Below are 18457 nucleotides of genomic sequence, written 5' to 3'. Positions count from 1 at the left end.
CGACATCGAACCACTCCCCACCCCCCTTTCCTGACAGAGCAGGATCTCCTCATCACCCTCACAGATCCCCCCTACCTCCCCCCCCCGCGGGAGGACTCGGAATCAGGGGGAAGAGGGGGCTAAAAACACTAAAAACACACAAACATTTTTTTTTAAATTTTTTTTTATTAAAAAAAAAATATAAATATATATAAAATATTTAAAAAAACAAAACTAAACAAACAGCAGGTACAGCAGCAAAGCAATGGGAGCAATCTGGGGATAAAATAAAAAGCAAGAGCAGCTGGAAGCACTCAGCAAGAGGTGGAAGAGAGAGCTGGGAGAGGTGGGTTATTGGGTCTCCGTTGCGCACCATGTCATCCATCCTCAGGGGGAGGGGACCCTACGTATGGGCAGGAGGGTCCTGGGTCCTGGTCTGGGCTCTGGGTCCTGGTCTGTGCTCCATGTGTGTACCTGACTCTCTCTGTGTGCGAAGAGCGAAGTGCTGTGTGTGGAAGTAGAAGTGTTAATTACTACTACTGTTGTTAGTGTACTGTTACTATGGTGCATGGTTTTTTTTACTTTGCAAGCTTTTGAGCCTCGCTTAACGGAGTTTTACTTTTGCATAAGAATGACCTCGCTTAACAGTCGCCACAGCCACGTGGCAGAGGCCAGAGACAAGCTTAACAGGGTGCATCGGGAGGCAGCAGAGATGGGGCCTTCTTTTGCTCTTTTCTGCTTTGTTTCTACTGCTTGCCAGCAGGCTCCTTTACAGCGAGCACAGCAGCATAAGAGTCTTAGCAAGCACTGATAAAGACTTTGTACTGTAGGAGGATGCAAGAACTTCTCCTCAGTGCAATGCAGCGCTTGTGCGCTGTCCAGTGCCCCGCGCCAAGTTCAAATGCTCCTTGAGATCGAGATCTCCTGAACTCTCTTCCCTGTTTTTCCTCCTGGACTGGTTCTCCTGTTTGGTCTTGACTGCTGAAGTTGACCTGTTGGTGTTTGTTTTTGGCAAACATTTCGGCTCTCACACGGACCCCCTTTTTTCGCCCTGCACAGCTTCCCCCCGCAGACCATGCCCCGCCGACGAGGCGCAGAGGCTGGACACACTTGGAAATGTTCCAAAAAGCAGCATCAGCAGCGACAGAGAGGCCAGAGAGAGAGCAGCAAAGGCGGAGCAGGCAGCAGCAGAGGAGAGAAGAGGGAGGAAGCATCGCACACACAGGGAACAGACCTGGGCGGTGGGGGCAGGCAGACAGGCAGGAGACCAAAAGCTGCGCTGAGGGATGAGGAGCAACGGAGACGCCCTGCCACAGGCAGGAGGAGGCAAGACCACAGGCAGGGGCAGGGCCCAAGAGCCCAAGGCAGTGCAGTCCTGCCAACTCCAAAAGAAGTGAGAAGAGTAGGGGCCACCCAAAAGCGAGTGAGAAGCAGGCGGGGAACGTAGTGTGCACAGACCGCAGCACAGCAGAGCGCTAATGTACAAGACACGTTAAACCCCCCAGTCCCAAATCCAAGTTTCAACACCACCCAGTCCCAAATCCAAAATCCCCCCCTGTTGTCTGCTATTAAAAAATTATGTGGAGGTTTTCTCTGTTTCCGTCACGTTTCTCAGGCAGAGAAGACTTGTGTGTGGGGGGGGGATTGGGGCACACACTGCAGGCACACACAGGCAGCCCAGGACAGGCAGGCAGGGGTGCAGGGCACACAGACAGGGAGACAGAGTGTACTGTGCTGGAGTTGTTGTCTGTGTGGTGTGCCCCCGGTGCTGGAGTGTAGGGTCCTGTGCATAGGCTCCCCCCCACATGCATTTGCCCCCTGATTCACATGCATTTGGACCGCCCCCCCCATCCTCCCCCCTCACCCCTCCCACCCTTCAAACCTACCCCTCACCCCACTCACCCCCAGCCACACCCCCCCCCCCTCACCCGCCAAAACCCACAACTCCCACACTAACCCCTATCACCAGACACCCCCCACAAAAACACAAACCCACCAATGCAGTGTCCCATCACGAAAACAGAATGCTTCAGAAATGCAAAGACGAAGAAGAAACAAAAGTAAAAAAATGAAAAGATTTATAATTAATTACTAAAACAGAAAATAAATTTTACTAGTCCCAGGAAGCAAAAAAAAAACTTCAGTTATGATCAGGTAAAAAAATCAAGTGGACAGTCACAAACCTCCCTGCCTGATCTGCGCTGCTTTCAAAGCCTCCTGAACTGATCGGCTCCTGATCGCGCTGCAGCACACTCTCAGCATCCATGCTCCTCAATATTTCGCGCAAGCACCACAACTTTGCCTCAGCCTCCTTGCGCCTTGGCTTCGCGGCAGCAAGCAGCACATCATAAGCAGCACAGCACGCAGGGCCTTTCGCTAAGAATCGCTCCCTGCACTCGGTCCCCGAATCCCCCTTGAGACAGTCCATGCACACCATCACACCACCATTCTGCACACCATTCGGTAGTTGAATGAAGCCTGTTGTCCAAGGCGGCCCAGGCAGGCTTCCAAGGCGGGGGCATAGCGTGCCAGGAGCATTCTAGGCATTATTGGGTAGCCCACTGTCTCCCCAACTCTGAAATTTTGTGGCACGGGTGAAGAAAGAACTGCCCTGAGAATGGCTAAACAGAGCAGCTCCTCACACCACGTGCCACATGAACTGTGCCCCCCCACCGTCTGAACATGTGGCCACCCCAGTAAAGTGCACCAGTTTGCAGCACCATTGAAAGCTGGGCTGGTGCTTGATGGCTTGGCTGAGCTGTTGGTAATGTGGCTGGGGGTTTGGTGCCAGTCCAGGATTGAGCCCCCATCCCCATCTAGCACCCCACCGCGCGCAGTTGGCATTGGACACCTGGACATCGGGATTCGATAAGCATGAGAGACAGTGATCAAAGTTTACGTGGCTGATGAGTTGCAGCAATCCCCACGGTAGATTTGTGGCACAGTCAGGGTTCACTACTGACCGTAGCCTGCGTGTGGTTCAAAGTCTGGGCTCAAGTTTGCGCCCAGGCAGCAGTGTCAGAGCTGCTCGCATCCTTGTGTCCTGGCAGGGCAGGGCTTCAGGACAGCAAGTCACACAGTTCAAGGAAAGTGCCTTATCGCATCCCAAGAGTCTCAGCCACTCACGTCATCCCAGACCTGCAGCACATCCCGGTCCCACCAGTCTGCACAGTGTCCCACTGCCCCCCACCAGCCACACCATGAACTCTGCCCATTGCCACCATGATCACTGCACTCACGCGCTGCTTGAGCCATCTGGCAGCACTCTCACACTCTCTGCGCCCGCGCAGAGCCTTCGCCGCTGCCTCTCTGGACTGACGGACATCTGACAGTGGACGGTGGACGCGGTAACGCAGACTGTGGTGCCAGCGAGGCACGAGCAGCGAGTTGCGCAGCGTGCAGCGAACTGGCGCGCCGCAGGGGCGACGCGAAGGGCGCGTGGGAGATTTCGCGGGCGAGATTTGGAAGAGCGCGGCGGGCGGGAGGAGGCGGGCAATGCGGCATTTTCCCGAGGGAGGGCCACATTGGGGGTATTCACAATGGCGAATGGGAGTGTCCGGGGTGGATGGAGGAGGGAAATGTGACATTCCAATGGCTTGCCAGTGGTGGATGAAGTGAAATTTGTCTGGTTGATCTGTGTGACAAATTCGACTTAGTGGATGAAAGAAGTCCACAGTTATAGTAGAATTGATTAGTTCCAAGTTACTATTCCTAACCCTGTAATCACTATTAATAATATAATATAATATATAATTCATATATAATATAAATTTATATCTCCTCTCAAGATATAAAATTAATCAGGGTAAATCAAATCTTAGGCATTAACAGATATGCCCACCAAGGTCTTTTCTCAAATTAGGAGTGTCAATGGCAATCCTCTGATATGAAATATTTAGGAATACTGATTCCCAAAAATATTCAGGACAACCTTAAGATAAATATAGAACCACTTACTGCCCAAATGGCTAATGATTTGGGGAGATGGAGTTTGTTAAACCTCAGTTTGTGTGGTAAAATTAATATACTAAAAATGAATGGTCTCATATGCTTTTGGAGTGTCCTTGTATTAAGAATGTTTGGTATGCGGTAGGTCATAGGATCAATTTGATATTGAATGCTAAATTGGAGCCCTCTCCCTTAAGTTTCATTCTTGGATATATTCCTGGTATCTGGAGATTATATGGTAACAAGGCAGCATAGTTTCAACATGCATCTGTGGTAATTGAAAAAGTAATCCTGAAAAAATGGAAAAGTTGGTCCCCACCAAATATTGATGCTTGGGTCAGTGATATGACTAACCTCATAGTTAATGAACAACTAGCATTCTGCAGAAGGGGAATGCCCAGAAAATTCAAAGCAATTTGGGCTGACTTTTTAGGGGCCTATGATTAAAGTAGATCCTGAAGGTAGGTATGTCGCTTCCCCTTCCCTCCCCTTATCCACCTTGTGTATTATGATGAATCTTGTATTTTGGTACATTTGTTGTATTTGGAAATATTAATACAAAAATTTAAAGAAAAGCACTTTTCCGTAAAATTTTAGTCAGCTCCAATAGCCATCTTCTGATCAATGTTCTCTTTAAAAAATCAACCTTTTTGTTATTAACTATTGACTTTAAGTAGGCATGATCGTGCATTTACAGTGAACTGAGATGCTCAGAGAAGAGTTGATCCAGATTATTTTCTTTTTACACATATTATATAATTAAATTTCACAAGTTTGCATGATTTAAAGTAAGAGAACTACTTTCAAGTAATCAAATGTTAATAAATATGTCTTGGAATCTTAATAAAGTTGTTTTGACCTTTCTTTTCCCAAAAGAGAATTTTAATTGGAAAATTAATACCTGTAATGATCTTGCTGATGTTCAGTGTCAAAGGGTTAATCTTTTAACCACTAGTCTAGGCATGCTGTTTTTTTCCCTCCACAGCATCTTGTGAGAATGCTGTAGTTTAAAGTTTTTATGTATTATAAATCTCCTCTGGTTGCTGAATGTTGGTATGTGTTTTCCTGTAATTGAAACTAGCTCATTTATATGGCCCTTTTCATATTCTCTTGTTCTAAAATGAATGAAATCACTTGGCAGCCCTGGTGGAGAAGAATCAATCTGCTGGGTCCCATGGGATTTGGGCAGGTAGAATAATGCAATATTTCACTTCAAGGTTTAGTAGCAAACAGATATTTCAGGCTAAACATCCTTTCAACAATGACAAGTGAACAACAAAAACTAGAGGAGGTTTTCAGACTTGATTAGTGTCTTTTCAGTCTTTTTTTTTTAAATGACATTGTAATAAAATGTAAATTTGACTGGGTTTGTGGCCATAATGATAGCTGATCTCTTGAAAATATTGGACCAGATCCTGAGGTTGGCATGCTGGCTTCAGTGGCACAGTGCTTATTTACATCAGCAGAGGATCTGGCTAATTATCTTTTAAAACTGAAGGAAGAAGATAAACAGGCATCTTGGCAAATGCATTTTCACACAGAGCTTTTAGAGAAAGTTTTGAAATTCTGGCCTCAACGGCAGGTGTTGAACACTTGAAAATCTGTCCCTGAGCTCTTTTGAAAATCGGGCTATTAAAGGGCATTTATTAAGGGCCAGATTGTGAGCCCCTTAGTCACACTGAGTGGTACCTCAATTTGAAAATAGTTCCACTGAAGTCAATGGCTAGCTCATTACACTCCGGCCCTAACAAGCTGCTGTGAAATAGAACACCTGCACGACAAAATGTTCTTCCCTAGTACGAGATCTGACTATTCTGGTTATATAAAGTATTCTTCCGTATTCAGATGAATTGTCTTTATTTAGGCAAACTAAACTATTATGGTAAAATAGGGTACAGGCATTTATAATACTGTACTTTCAAGTGTCCCAGGACATCCTAAGCTGTGCCTCTAGGCAGGGAGCACATCGCCTTATGTCTTGCGTACACTGCCAAGTATGCTGTAGAAATACAACAAATTAATAAAAAAAAAACTATTCAATACGGAGCTTTACAGGAGTCTCTACAAAACAACATGTCTATCTTGTGAGCCATTATATAAAGTACAAGTATATACATTCCAAACATATTTCACCACTGTGCTTACACCTCCTAATGACTTTAACAGTGATTGGGAGATCTAACTCCGTGTGCTTCAGTGTTTTATAACCCAAGCTTAATCACCCGGAGCCAGACTTTTCTTGCTTATCCCTATATACATGAGAAGTATACTGGTGTAAGTGATTAAAAAAAATGAGGCCCTTTATTTCTAGTAAATATTCCCTTAAGAAAATGTCTTTAAAATGTAAAGTAGACTTGAACTTTGAAAGCTAATGTGATTTCATTATGGAACAAATTGGATCTTTGAAGTAGATTTTTTTAGCTATTTCTCCACAATATTCAAAATTACCCTGTGGGAACCAGTTCTTTAAAAAAAAATCTGCCTTCTGCTCATGAACCTTAGGAGTTCAAATTAAGCCAAAGAAACCAGGACCTTCATGATGGTAGGTTAAATACAGTTTTTCACTGCAATCTGCGACCTTGAATAGATTTTTTTTCTTGCTAAGCTGTTGCTTTACATGCTGTGAAAAATAAAATGCACCTTTTAATTCTGTGACTTAGCCATACACTGGGACTACATGAAAGAGGAGAGTAAGTGTGCAGACGACAGGCCAAGTTTGGTAATAAAGGAATGAATTTGAAAAGTGGTTGTGCACTTCCTCCCCCGGCCCTACCTCTTCCCTCCCAAGCCCCATGAAAGCAGGCATGCCATTCCTCTGCTGTGCAGCTTCTTCCCTAGGCAGGTTGGCACTGCCAAGTGTGTGGTGGCTGCTCCACAGGGTACTTCTAAAATCTGACTTCCTTTGCCCTGGATGCTCCTTTGCCCGCCTACCCCGACCTACTCTGAGATCTTTTACAGCCATGTGAGAAATAGGCTTTGGGCTCTCTTAGCTTTGGAGCTGGAAGGTTTTCCTCAGATGGGAGGGGCTAGATAAATATTGGTCATTGGGGTCCGCCCATTCATAACCACCATCTGCAGCCTCTCCCTTTCTAGTACTCCTTTTCAACCACCTCCACACAAACACTATGGCGTCATTTTCCATTCTACTCGACATTTGCCTCTGACTTCTGCTCTTCTTCCTCTTATGCACTATAGTTGAGCCATGTCGGTCCCAGGATATTAGAGAGACAAGGTGGGTGAGGTAGTGTCTTTTATTGAACTAACTTATGTTGGTGAGAGAGACAAGCTTTTGAGACCTGAAGAAGAGCTGTGTGTGGCTGGAAATCTTGTCTCTGTCACCAACAGATGGTCCAATAAAAGATATTACCTCACCCACCTTGTCTTTCTTCTTCCTCGTACACATCCACACTGCACACCCCCAGCTGTTCTCTTCCTTACCCCTAAATATCTAGTTCTTTACCTTCTACCACACGTCTGCAATGCGTCCCTCCACAACTTCTCCTCCACAACACACACACCTTAAACTCTTCTCCCAGTCCTACTTATCTGTGCATTCTTGACTTTTCTCAGCCATACACAGCTTTAAATTCCATTTCTTTCAACTCCCAACCATGCTTACCTCTTGCTCCTTCCCCCTCCTGTATGCATGCCTCCAGTTCATTTGCCTTTCTCCATACCTATCTCATTCTTCTCTCCTTCACACTCAGGCCTCCATCTCTTCTTCTCCCACCTACCCATGCCTCCAGGATTTATGTCCTCTCTCTTCCCTCAAAATCCAGCTTTCCTCCACTCTTCAACATATACAAGACCAGGTGATCTGTCCCAAGACCTCCAGTTCTTCTTCACAACCATTATTCCATCTCTTCTTCCCCAACCCACCCATGCCTCCAGCTCTTCCTTCCCACCTCTCTGGCCTCCAGCTTAAAGAAGACCTGTCCCCCTCCTTCCGCCTTGGTGCTGACCTTTGCCATGTTGGCCATATCCTTCCACAGGTGTTGAGAGGACAGGATCTTCTAACACAATTATTTCATCAAAATTCTTTCATGGGGCTATTCTTAAAGGCTTCAAAAGATGGAGGCTTTTCTTCTGACCGATGACCTCCTGCACTGGCACTGATTGTATGGACTTCTAAAGTGTTTCTCCTCAACAATATATGTATATATTTAAAAGCTTCTCTAGGCCCCTACTTACTGAGGCAGACAATCTGCTGAGCTCTTCCCACAAATGTTCCCCTCTTATCCAGTTAGGCTCTCCTAGCTTTACCTAAAACTGTGTTCTGGCCATGGATTTCAGGGAGAGTGGTGGTAACTGGAGCATGGACTCAGTGCTGAGCACCTAATCTTTGACTACTAGGTCCCATTAAGTTGGGCATCCAAAAATTGAGGCACTAATCACCTTTTATAATCTTGGCCTTCAAGTGGAAACCCATGAGCAAGCTCTATATTTCCTTATAAGGTAGGGGATAGACAAAGAGGAAAAGTGACTTGCTCAAGGCCACACAGACAATGAGAGAACTAGGTTTAAAACACAGTCTCATGCTTAGCCTACTAGGCTTCATTGCCTCTCTAATGTTCTACCAATGTACATCAACAGTTTGTTAGAGTCGCAGTATTCAATGGAATGGGGCATGCCCCTCAGTAAAAATAAAGGCAGATTCCAAGCTGGCTTTTTAAACTATAACATGTACCCTTCTTCTAAAAACTATGATGTGACATACTTTTCGTTTTATTCCAAGTGTCACAAAATGCTGTAGTACCATCTGTAGTGTTTTTTTAAAGGAAATTTCCACAAATGAAAAACTCAATAATGAATTAGTAACATACATTGAACTATTCTTGGAATACTGTTTAAATTATTAATAATTATAGGAATATAGGAAAAAGCGACATGGATGCATATAACCCATCTGTTGCATATTTCAGTTATGAACATTTATATGTTGCATTGCTCTGTTACATTTTGTTTTTACATAGAAATGTAGTGTGCCCTTAAAATGAATGACAGTAATAGAAGAGCAGGGGCAAGAAAAAGAAGGGACCATAACTGAAAAGGAAGGACTAATAATGTTAATTACTTTTTTATCTTTAAAAAGATCGGTGCCACACATCTACAAGATACTCATGCTGCCATTTACAGTCTGATCTCTGAGGCCTGGTCTACACTACACAGTTAGGTCAACGTAAGCTGCCTTACATTGACCTAATTATGTCAGAGCATATCTACACTACAGACTTAAGTCGACCTATGCTAGGACGACTTACACCCACCACAGTAATTACTGCAGTGGCTGATGTGCACACTACCCTTCTACTGGTGGTGGTGTTCATCGCCACGGGCACTTCCACTGACTGAAGAGGGGCAGTGTGGGGGTCTGAGATACAAGGCTTTCAGCTCTGCTCAGCTCCCTGCTCCCAGCCGGGAGTGGGGAGCATCCTCCCAGGTTTCTCCTCTCCTTGTTCCTGGCCAACAGCCAATGTAAGTAAAGATGTAAGTGACATCAGCAGGACAGGGCTGTCGTGTGTACACTGACATAATTTGTATATACTTCGATATATGCTGCCTTACCTTGACCTAACTGTGTAGTGTAGTCCAGGCCTCAGTGCACACACTGCAGCCTTGTCCCACTGATGTAAGAGACCTGCTACACCAACATAATAACTCCACCTCCACGGGAGGTGTAGGGCTTATGTTGGTGTAACCGTGAGGTTGACAAGAAAGCTAGGCAACTAAAGCCTGATTGGCCCTGGCTTTCCACTCCCAGCCAGGCTGCACCCTCCTGGCTCCCATCTCAGGCAGCTGAGAAACCCTGGAAGCTGCTCCCCTGCTCCTGTCAGGGAATGGGGAGGTGAGAAGCCTGGGTGGCTGCCTTCTGTTCCCCTCTGAATGCAGGGAGCTGAGTGGAGCTGAAAAGCCTGGCTCTCAGACCCCTACACTGCCTCTCTTCAGTCAGTGGAAGTGCTCCCTGTCAGGATGCGCACCGCTGATAGAAGAAGGGTAGTTCAGACATCAGCCACTGCAGTAATTACTGCAGTGGCTGTAAGTCAACTCAACATAGGTCGACTTAAGTCTGTAGTGTAGACATGCCCCGAATTACCTGAAAAATTTCTGAGATCACACAGCAGCAGCAATCTCCTCAGAGCCCATGCACCTAAAACAGCTTCTGTGTGATGCTGTTTTTATGTGAAGTCCTGGCACTTGTTTTTGACAGGAGCTCATGAAGAAGTGAAGGAATAATTCTGAAACCTCAACCTTTTAGAGAAACCACCCCCTTCTTTGGTCATTCAAGGACAAGGTACATATAACGCTTGTGAACACAAGTATCCAACCAGACATACCATTCCGAGTGCAGCATGTAGCTAGCAGACTTAAAAGAACATGTCATTCCATCTTTTTTGGAAGTATGTGCAGCCAGATCTCAGTTCCAAACTGAACACTTTGTAATCATAAAGCTCCTCCATCATCTATTTCACTTGATTTCAGATGGCTACATTTTACCTCTGTGAATGAAGTTATAGAACCATTTTAAGAGAAGGCCCGGAACCATTTTTTATACACTTTACTATTTCAAATATAAATACTTTAATATGTATATGTGATCAACATCAGTGTAAGAGCTTGTTTTCACTACCACGCTACATCAGTGCAGCTGCACCGACGTAGAGGGTCTGGTGAAGATGCACTATGCTGACAGAGAGCGCTCTCCTGTCGATGTAATTACTCCACCCCAAAGAGAGGTAGAAGCTATGTCAGTGGGAGAGCATCTCCTGCCAACATAGCACAGTGTGGACACTGCTTTACGTCGATATAACTTACATCACTCAGAGGGGTGGTTTTTTTCACACCCCTGAGGGATGTAAGTTACATTGAATTAAGTAGTGTAGACAAGCCCTAAGCTTTCCCACACTGCCCTGACAATGTCCCTTCAACTCTCTGAACTACCTTCTTATCCTTCGAGAAATCTCCATGCTGATTCAGTCCTTGGTTTCTCAACTCAGGCTACCAGCAATTATGTTTGTGGTTGTGATTTTTGTGATGTGGTCCCTGCTAGCAGTTAGCTGGATACCACCAACTCATTTTATACAAGCAGGAAACAATAATAAGATGAGAATGACTTCTGGTCATTACCAGGTTTGAGCCAGTGGTTTCAATAGCTCAGTGTCAATACCCTGAGCCACGCAGTCCTCCACTGACTCCTGTGATTCCAGAGCTTTGTTCTAAAAAGAAATAATGCCTCATACACATGTAATGAGGAATGAATTATTCACGAGGTCATCTACAATGGAGTAAGAGTTCACCCAGCCAAAAACTGGTGACAATTTTATTCCAGTCCCACACTGACAGAGGGTGTTAGTGTTTCATAAGGGTTATATTGTTAATAAAGAAGGTACAAGTCTGAATATTTAGAACAAGACTCCGGGTAGTTGTGAACAGTCCAAGTAGCCTAAATTTGTGTGCAACAGATTTTGTTGCTGTTATCACCTTATTTTTAAAATCTGTTGAAGAAGGTGTCGGGTACCAAGCCAGTGGAAGCACAGTCTGAAGTTATTTACGGGCTCAATCCTGAGCTGTGCTGAGCAGCCTGAACTTCTAAATGACTTCAGATGGAGTTGAGGTAATTGAGTATCCCACGTGAGGTGATCAGGACCCAAGAGACTTGGAAAAAGATGATATAATTAGGTCATGATTCACAAAGGCAGCCTGCTGATCTCAGAACACAGTTGATAGTGATGATGAAGATTATGCAAACGTTCAGAATATAAGTTATTAAATATAGAATAAAGGAGGAATATAAAATATTCCCAATCTTTTGACATTCTTACCTGATCCCTTTCAAAATGCATGTTCAGGAAAACGGACTTTCATCCAAATTCTGCAACCCTTATGCTATATAACTGTTACTCAAGTGAGTAGTCCCACTGAAGTGTTTGGGACGACTCACATGACTACATCTATATAAAATAAAAATAGAGAAATAAACACTCAGACAGGTTGCAGAATCTGCCCCTACATCATGGCTGGAACAACATGTTGGTTAAATATGCTGCATTTATTTACACCAGCTGAGGATCTGACCCTGATGTATCTGACAGATCATCAGAGCAAGAAAAAATTGTATTCACTTCAAGGATTAGCTCAGAAGGTACTTGGCAGAAGCTGATATTTGCTAACAGCAAAGAAGGTTGATCATGAATTCTCTCTCAGTCCAACAACAAAGAACATGGTGACAGTACGAAGGTGGCACCAGCAGCTGTTCAACATGCAGTTTACACAGAAATAAAGTTCAGCATCCTTTTTAATAATCAAATACTATTTATGAGCTTTTCTTTAAGCATGATAAAAATATGCATTAAGCAACAGTAAAATCAAGATGGCAAATTCTTCCTATATCTATAAAGACAGCTACAAATATCTAATGAAATGACTGGATTTCAAAATAATGCTATTTATAAAATGCTACTCCAGAAAAATAAATCTTTATTTCAAACGCAGGCACTTCATCAAGATTCCTGATGTGCAGCAACTAGACAAATGTTTTGTAATGTGAAGGAACACAATCAAAGGAGAAACCACAAACTCATAGAAGGAGTACCTAGATCCAGTTTACCTTGTAGAATCGTTCCTTGCCGTATATTTTCCTGTATTTTGTACCATTTATTTTTTAAAAAATCCCAAATGACCAGGCTTCCAACACTTTACTTGTGAGCAATTTATGGTATAACTGAAATGACTAATGCTCAGCCTAAATGTTCTTTTTGCATTTCAGCTCATTGCTTCGAGTTACATGTCTGTATACCAGAATAAATAATCCCTCTCCTTTCTTGGTGTTTACACTTTTAATAAATATTTGTAGATTGATGTCATGGGCCTCCTTCAGGCCCTCAGTTACTGTTTAGCAAAGATTGCTAAAGAGGAACGCTAATAAAATACATATCCTATCTAGGGCCTTCTTCTCCCACAAAAGGGAGATGAGCAGAAGACTCAAGAAATCCACTAGGGACTCTACATTATAAACCTAATTAACCTGGGAAGCGTCTAGACATACAAGTGCATATAACCAGATTTGATCTGCTGGAGAGACTAAAACACTTCAATTAAAATATTTATGTTCAGCAACCCAGCCACCCAGCCTTCCATCATGTATATAACAACATAGGACCTAAAATATTTTTATATTTCCTCTCACTTTTTCTCAGCTGGGAAAAGCATGAAAGACACAGACTCAAAGTTAAATAGAATCATAGAATAGAATCATAGAATATCAGGGTTGGAAGGAACCTCAGAAGGTCATCTAGTCCAACCCCCTGCTCAAAGCTGGACCAATCCCCAACTAAATCTTCCTAGCCAGGACTTTGTCAAGCCTGACCTTAAAAACCTCTAAGGAAGGAGATTCTACCTATGCAGCACTTAGCATACCTCCTCTTGGACAGATCCCAGGCAAACTCCCTCTGTTAGCCTCCACTGCTCGCCGCTCAGCTGGTTCACTGCTGACTGCCTTTTATAACAGTCAGGCCCACTCAAGGCCCACCTGGAACAAAGCACTCCCAATTTACACTTTTCAAACAAACAATCAAGCGCATGGTCCTTGTGACTCTCTGGTCTGGATTCCAGTGTGCAGTTAGGCTGGCTCTTGGTAGCCTGACCATGACTCTTGTCAGCCTCCTGGGTTTTGGTTCTCTGCTGAGCTGACACCATTCAATGTCCCAGAAATCCCAAAAGGACTCAAAGTCTTTCCTTGGGTAGCAATGTGGAAGGTAGCAGGGTCTATGATGCTTCTTTCCATGATAACTCTCTAAACAAAGCCAAAAGTAAAACTAAACCCTTTGTCTTTGAGTTCTGGCTTATAATTGTTACTGGTAGTGTTATTAGCCAATCCTATCGCCGCCCTATATCCAAGGCAGTCTGGGAAGTGGAGTCCTGAACCTCCGCCACCATAGCTGCTGTAGTCCAGGGCAAGTCCCCTAGAGGCTCAATGTGGTATTCCAGGACCACCCCTCTAAAGGGGTTACACAAGTATACAAAAACTCCCACTGTGGGTGAAAATTTCCCCAAAACTCAGTATGGGCTTGATTTGGAGAAATATTGAGTGCCTACAACTCCAAATCAAATAATTGGAAACTAGGAGCTTAGCACCTCTGAAAAACATTAGGCCCTATATATTGCACCAAAGTTTGGATAGACAACTTCATTGGCTGTAATGGGCACTCAGCACTTCATGGAGGATAGGTTCATCAATGGCTATTAGTCAAGATGGGCAGGGATGGTGTCCCTAGCCTCTGTTTGCCAGAAGCTGGGAATGGGCAACAGAGGATGGATCACTTGATGATTACTTGTTCTGTTCATTCCCTCGGAACATAAGTGCTGGAACTGGGTGTGCAGGTAGTGCTGCTGCTTGACGTAGTTTCCATTATATTTTCCATTATATAGTTTACAATTTGGTTCAATGGCTCTCAGCACCCCCATTATAAAAATTGTTCCAGCACCTCTGCCTCTGAAGCACCTGGCATTGGCCACTGTCAGAAGACAGGATACTGGACGAGATGGATCTTTGGTCTGACCCAGTGTGGCCGTTCTTATGTTCTTGTGTTCTTAAAATCAGGCTGCATACTTAAATTCCAAAATATGGATATAGGTGTCTAGCTTTAGGAATCTAAGTTTCACAACTGTAGCTTCATCCTTCCTTATCATCCAGTGCAGTGTGATATAGAATATAAGCAAAAGGCAAAATATGTGCCTATCATTTATTTCCAATATTAGATCTTCAAAAAAGGTCACCTGATCTGGAAAGTCTGAATGATTAAATAATTTAACAGTGCCCATAATACAACTAGTTGAAAAAACAAAACAAAACAAAAAAAATCATTTTTATTTAAAAAATAATTTTATTTCAACCAGCTCTATAGTGAGTCCAAAAATTAGGAGACAAAAATTGCACAAATATTGTGATTTTTTTTTCAAATTTTGAAATATCAAATATTTCAAAATTCTGAAAACTTCAGCCAGTTCTAATACATATGCTTTCCTACCATAAGATGATTTTGATTAATATATGTTGAGCACCAATAGTGTGTTTGGACTTCTACAGAGTGACATGGAGATAAAAGACCCCCAGAAAACTTGCACTGTAAGTAGACGAAAAGGACAGTTAGAATTTTTCATTTTCCCATTTGTTGTTTATAAAATTTAAAACAGACAAAAATAATAATTTAGAATTGATTCACAATGAAATCTTTTCATTTTGATTTTAATTGAGAGGAATAAAAATGTTTTTTCCCGTTTTGTTTTAGTTTGTTTTTTTAAAGGAAAAGGGACAGCAAAAGTGAAAAAAATAAGAATCATTTTTCTTAATTCCCTTTCACTCAAAAATAAAAATTTCAACAAAAGTTGTCACATAAAAGACCTGGTTATCCCCATTTTTTGACTAGTGCTAATGACAATAGGCATATATTAGAGTGTGGTTGAAGAAATATGGGTGGTACGGATGAACTTTTCCCCCCGTGACATTTGTTTGTTTCTCACTGAAAAGAATAAGATATATAGAGTTCACAGAAGAAGTTTGATTTTACGAGAGGCTTGAAGGGAGAGAGTGTAGCAGCATGGTGGAACAGGTTAGCAGGGGAGTTCTAGGCATGGGGGGAATGCATGGAGACTTTATAGGGTGAAGGAAGAAATAGGAGAAAGTTTTATACCAAGATGAAATTATCTAACAAGAGAAAGTATTATGATACTTTGCAGTGTTGGGACTGCAAACGTCATTCCTTAATGCACTCAGAATATCATTAGCACATCATGAGTCTAGTTTGACTGAACTGTGAAACAGTTCTTTAGTTTATCTACTGTGCATGTCCTATACTTCAAAAAAACTTGATGGGCAGCAGATTTCTCTTTGTTAGCACCCTGATGGAAACAGAAACTTGTCTAGTAAGTGATTATGCCAGGTTTCAGGCTTGCAGGAATACATTTTGCTGGGAGATGCGGCGAGGATGAGAAGCTGAAGAAGGGGAAGAGATTCCTTTCACAAATATAGAACTTTGTTCCTAACAAACACAGGAAAATAATAAGTCAAGCAAGCTCAGTACAGAAACAGAATTGCAACCAATACAGAAACGTTTGTAATCCCACACTGTGTGCACCTATGCCTTTTTGTAATGTTACAATGCAAAATACAGAAAGAATAGTGAAATGGAAACACAGACAGCTAGAAATATTAAATATCCATGAAGACTTATAAGGGTAGCCTTCCTCAAGTAAAAACCTTCCTCCTGTTGGGTTACTTTTCTCTCTGTACTCCAGGCACAGTTAACAACTCTCCTGGAATGTTACAGTCTGTGTTCTGTTTAGAAACTAGTGCCATAGTAAAGATTATGAGAGACTTTTTAGCACAGCTGAAAATTCCCCATTCTGGAGATTTAGAGAAACCTAGTGGCAAGAGTCTAAGTATTACTACATTAAAAAAAAAAGCATAATACTCAAAATCAAAGTATATTTAATCTAACTTTATTACCCAAAGCAGAGTAGGGAAGTGGAACAGAGGGACAGTCAGTGGGAAATGTATGTTAGTTAACCAGCTTACACCTGTAAACCATAGCAGATCAAGCATGAGAATTAAACCAACTCAGTAAGTCATTTTCCCAGTCTTTTAGAGTCATTGAAGAAGTTTGCACTGAACTTGTTCCTTGGCTTTTATGCTAATTAATCATCTATCATGATGTTAATTTTCTATCTGTTAGGATGCAATTAAGGGAATTCTATTGTATTTCAGATATATTTGACAAATAATGTAGCGCTCAACCCTGCCTGGCTAAGATAAAGAGGCTGCAGCAGCTAGGAAATTGCTGCTAGTTTATTTTGTTCTTTTAAGTAACGCATCCAGTAGTTGAGCCTTGGTATGAATACTTCCCTTTTATACAGTGTGTTGAGAAGTGGTTGAAGGAGAGAGAGTACTTGAAGGGAAATGGAACAGGTTGCTATTACAATCAATATGCAGAGAAGTCTAGAATCCATCCTCAGACTGACTAATGGGCTAGATTTATGAAGAGTCCATTTTAAGTGAGCAATCAAGGGCAGACACACAATCACACACAACAGAATTACCTTCAGAAAAGCACTTAGAACTCCAAATGCAACTATAAAAGAGCACAGCAGGCCACCTCCAGCTCGAGTTTATGCTTGGCAGGTGTTACCATAGGACCCAGCAGAGGTCCTCCATGGCAGAATCAGCCAGTTGTCTTTACAGGTGTGCAAAGTGGCTTCAACCATTCTCCTGCTGTGGTAAGTGGGAGAAGGGAGGCAGAGTTCACAGCTGCCTTGTCCAGCCCCTAGCAGAAAAACTGTCGTGCAGTGGCAGTGGAAACACTATCTGCTGTCCCTGCCTGGGTGAAAGGGAGAGGCAATTTTACATGTTGTCGACCCAGCCTTATTGAGTCTGGCCCCAAATCTTTGCATGTGTGATTTTATGCACCTCTGCACTCCTGTTAGAATCAGATTTAACTATATGCACACATATATTAGGGAGACCCTTTTTAATGACAATTTCACCCTCTGATCAGCAACACATGTGTCCTCTCCAATTTTGCTGCCATTTACACTATGTAAACAGTCAGACAGCACTTGATTCCCTACATTCATCTGGCCTAACTGTTTCATGTACCATATGCTGGATAGCCATATGAAAGGACTCCAAGATAGTAAAACTAAACTGGCTCTTAATAAAAAGAAGTAATTCCAGAGATGCTGTAACTGCAGCTAGCATTCTAGCTATGTGCACACAGACTGACCTCCTGGTTCCTTCTCCTACAACTTGGACTCTTCCCTACAAGTGCCAAGCAGGTTGTTATACTTAACAACAAAAATAGCAGTAAATGAGCACTTGCTATTAACAATGCAGAGACCAGATTCTACTTCAGCTCAAGATATGAATCTTTGTCCCCAGATTTTTTGTAACTTTTCACAGATCCGAGCAGTAGTTTACCTTATCTGTATCTGCTGTACTGCCTGAAAATTCTTCCTCTTCAGTTCTGCTCCATCTTCTTCTTTGCAGAATACACTCTCTGTTTCTCTTTGCAGAACTGCTTTGCATCCTTCTCAGTGGCCCTTTGACTTACCACCAGGAGGGAGGGAAGCACTCCCAGAACCCCATTCTCTAAGCTGATTGGCTACATCAGATGCATCACTGAAAAAGACAGCTCTGTAACTTCTGTTTAGTAATTGAGCAATTGTGATGTTAGTGAAATAGAACAACAAACAAGCAGAGCTCTGAGGGTCTGGAAAGCTCCATTTAGTGACCTGCTACTTTTATTTAAAGTGAATCTCTATTCATTAATGTCATTTGCTGGTGTATGGAGATAGATACTCCCAACTCCTCCCCCAGTGGTGCATTAAAGCTTAAGTGAACGTATCTTTAAGAAGTCTGTAGATTGTTCCTCTTTTGCCCTTCCCATCAGTGCTTTCCCATCCCATTCCTCTTTTAAGCCATCTTTTCACGAACAAACTTAAAATGCAAATCCTCTTGCTCTGCCCACCTTCTTCTACC

General features: G+C 42.9%; 1 long non-coding RNA gene across 1 annotated transcript in view; it reads right to left on the bottom strand.

Annotated features, from left to right (window-relative positions):
* LOC120395724 overlaps positions 1-18025 on the bottom strand; it is a 43020-nt gene extending 24995 nt beyond the window's left edge. The window contains exon 1 of the long non-coding RNA XR_005592754.1: positions 17897-18025. This is a non-coding gene — a long non-coding RNA (uncharacterized LOC120395724). The remainder of the gene's footprint in view (positions 1-17896) is intronic.
* Between the last annotated feature and the right edge of the window lie 432 nt (positions 18026-18457).

Source organism: Mauremys reevesii, linkage group 1 (genome assembly GCF_016161935.1).
Source record: "Mauremys reevesii isolate NIE-2019 linkage group 1, ASM1616193v1, whole genome shotgun sequence".
Classification (NCBI taxonomy): Eukaryota; Metazoa; Chordata; order Testudines; family Geoemydidae; genus Mauremys; species Mauremys reevesii.
Note: the sequence above shows the minus strand (reverse complement) of the source record. Positions and strands in the feature narration are given on the sequence as shown.